Source organism: Fopius arisanus, unplaced genomic scaffold (assembly GCF_000806365.1).
Source record: "Fopius arisanus strain USDA-PBARC FA_bdor unplaced genomic scaffold, ASM80636v1 scaffold00002, whole genome shotgun sequence".
Classification (NCBI taxonomy): Eukaryota; Metazoa; Arthropoda; class Insecta; order Hymenoptera; family Braconidae; genus Fopius; species Fopius arisanus.
The window spans coordinates 2,534,896-2,538,016 of record NW_011887741.1 but is presented as its reverse complement, the minus strand read 5'-3'; the positions used below and the strand labels follow the sequence as shown (position 1 = coordinate 2,538,016).

General features: G+C 38.9%; 1 protein-coding gene and 1 long non-coding RNA gene across 20 annotated transcripts in view; one reads left to right on the top strand and one right to left on the bottom strand.

Moving 5' to 3' along the window:
- Nucleotides 1-3,115, bottom strand: part of pHCl-1 (pH-sensitive chloride channel 1) — a 33,455-nt gene extending 30,340 nt beyond the window's left edge. For all 15 annotated transcript variants that reach the window (XM_011306515.1, XM_011306531.1, XM_011306523.1 and 12 more), the window contains exon 1: nt 2,958-3,115. The gene's annotated coding sequence lies outside the window, so the exon portion shown is untranslated. The remainder of the gene's footprint in view (nt 1-2,957) is intronic.
- LOC105267646 (uncharacterized) overlaps nt 1-3,121 on the top strand; it is a 76,371-nt gene that overhangs the window by 71,669 nt on the left and 1,581 nt on the right. For all 5 annotated transcript variants that reach the window (XR_892273.1, XR_892274.1, XR_892276.1 and 2 more), the window contains exons 5-6: nt 2,127-2,658; nt 2,768-2,915. This is a non-coding gene — a long non-coding RNA (uncharacterized lncRNA). The remainder of the gene's footprint in view (nt 1-2,126; nt 2,659-2,767; nt 2,916-3,121) is intronic.

Below are 3,121 nucleotides of genomic sequence, written 5' to 3'. Positions count from 1 at the left end.
CAAACATAAAAGCAACCTAAAATTATAAATAAATTGGAGAAACTCAAATAATTATTGAAATTCAGCAAGACACACCAACAATTCCTAAACCGGTTTCATAATTGCTCATATTTCTGCAGTTCCAACAACAATTTCATAAATAGTTGAATAATTATTGATATTTTCTAACAACTATTGTGTTGAAATGAACCGATAATACAAAGGCATTTGAAAATGAAAAATTTTTTTTCTTCTGATTGCACGTGACGCAGTAGTACAGCCCGCGTGTGCCGCAACGCCCTGGGTATTGATCGGGTTGAGGGCATCAGCTGTACGTTGGCAGCATTGTCGGGCCTTTACCATAGACAACGGCCAAATGCCGACGTTCTAGACACAATAGCCGAGGCGAGACGATCGTCGTCCACAGGATTGCCGAAAAGTTCTAGGTAGTTAGATCCATTTAGGGTCAACGGGGTCAATCGTCGGTTTATCCGCCCCCATCCCCTCCCCCTCATTCAAATGACAATGGAACATAAACGGAAACAATGATGGGATTGTAACGTCGGTGTATATTACCGTATTATAATTCTCGTTGGTACTTTGGAGGTGGGGGGACAAAGGGAAGACGTGGTTTATTACTCGGAAGATCGTCCACTGGCCGGCTGACCAGTGATACACCAACATCACTTCGGTTTACACCACTATTTCGTGATCGTGATGTTTAACTACTGTGGGATTAACTATCCTGGTTGCTTAATTGCGGAAAATCGTTGTTGAATAGTTGAAACTATTCGACAAGTTTCCAAAAAAAAATTGGGAAAAATTTTCAACCGGCAAATTTTAAGTTCATCATCCAAGTCATCCAATTTTTGAAGGTACGACATTTCCTGAGTATCCCTGAATTGTGGAACTCTAACCCAATTTTAAAAATTCTCTCTGTATTTTTTTCATCGCGGGAGTAAAAATAGTTCTCCGTGTGGATTGACCTCCAGTACAAAACCACCACTAGGATTAAAGTACGACCCAGACCCACGGACGCCCATGACGAACTCTACTTTCGCCACACGCCATCGACTACTTGCGTGAGGACACGTCGTACCAGTTTTCTTCCTTCCGACTCCACTTTCAATTTTTTTTTTTCCTTTACTCCCCGTCATTTACCCAGAGATACATTTGCCCAGTTAAAGGTCACTGTCAGCCCTCAATTCCACTGACACGATGCAAATTTGAGGATCAAAGCACCTGAAGTGGACTTGGAGGAACGCCGTGACTTTGTCAGAACTCCACTCATTCCTCAACGTTTAAGCGCGCAGAAATACAGACGAGGATTTTCCATTTTTTTTTCTTTGATCTCACTGACTCACTCCTTGACTCCCAGTTGCTAACAACACTGCAGCCTGAATGGGGATCGATCGATGGCTATGGGGGGATAAATATAGATGTTGACATTTTTTTCGAGAGGATAAAAAAGTGTGTCACTCCGGGTGTGAGTAATTTTCAACACGGAGATAAATATTTAACAAACATTACCATTAAAAAGCTTATAATTGTCACGCTCATGAATGCAAACCAGATCCATCTTACGGTAATGAATTATTTTCACATATATATGATTTTCCGAATTATTTTGAAAAATTTGGGATCGAAATTTCATTTTTTTGTATTTATCTCTGGGAATATTATTAATATTCAGTACAACATTAAATTATAAATAAATACACGAATGATATTGATGAATTTATTATTACTTTTTTATTAGGTTTATTAAAACGCCCGATTTTCAGATGAATTCGCCGGAAATGTTTTCTGACGTCGTATATTATTCTATTTTATTATTCTTATTCGTCCTTTTTGTCTTCTCATATTAATAAACAATTAATTTTAATTCACGAGTACTTCTTTTGCGACATAATCCCCGAATCAATGTAAAAACGCTGAAAATGAGAAATTCGCTTGTCGATGGCGTAATACGTGGGGTAATTTTTCTTAAACTTTTTTTTCTCGTCGCATTGTCATGCTCCCAGGACGTGCATCTTGTTATATCATGACCCAAATTCCCTTCCCCCCGTCCTGAATCCTGTGCCTGTATCGCATCTAAAACGAGGTACCGAGGGGTTGAATTGAGGATACTTTTTTTTTTTTTGCAGTATACCCAGGGAATAGTCGCTCTTCTAATCTCGAACTGAATCGATTCGTCGAGAATGGGTTCGAGTCCTCGGGCATATCGCACGAGAAGCTTTGGAAAAATTTTTCGGATAAAGGACACGACAATCCGGATCTTCTCTGACCACCAGATTATTGCTTTCAGCTGTACATTTCGGGTGTAATAAAAAGCGGGTATGGATGGGAGGATTGGGTCAATCACAAATCACCCAGGGTCAATCCTCGGGGGTGGGTCTGAGGATTATTGGGGTGATTCGACGGTTCCCAATAAGGCGGTGGCAAAAAATCCCCTCCATTATTCCCGACGAGAGGATTTTTCTGTTACTTCAACCTCATTTTTTTATAATTCTCATTAATTATTATTTGATTTCACACTAGTTCGTGATTAATTAACTTTTTATTTAGACAATTGTGAACCGTTAGAAGAGAGGAAAAATAACTCCGAATAAATAATAATTAATAAAAAGAATGTAACAGAAAATGGATCCAGGGGTTGGATATTTTAATCCCTCAAAGGTACACCATAAAAATAAATAATATAAACGGAAAGGTCTAAACTTCCTTCAAAAGATTAACCTTGAGAGCTCACCAGTTTAATAATAATTATCAGGTTGTATTGTTCTAGGAATAAACTGTCCGCTGTAGATGACACGCACCAGTGATCGTCCAAGGTTTGACCGCAATCGATGAGGAAAAAAAAAACATCCAACTTATAAAAAATCAGCCCTTCCCACCCTCAAAGGAAAAGGGTTGAACTACGTGGTAAAGTACAGGTGGTTGTCTTATAAAGTTTTGTTAAAAAAAAAGGTATTTACCTTAGCGTGAGAAATGTGGCTGGTCGCGATAGAGGAGGCAGGTTGCCGATTTTTCCTTTTTCAATCTCCTTCAACTCTTCCACCCACTCATCTCTACACCACTCTCTCTGTACTCTCCACTTATTTTTATCGTACTTGTTTTCTTTTCTCTCTCTCTTTTTTTT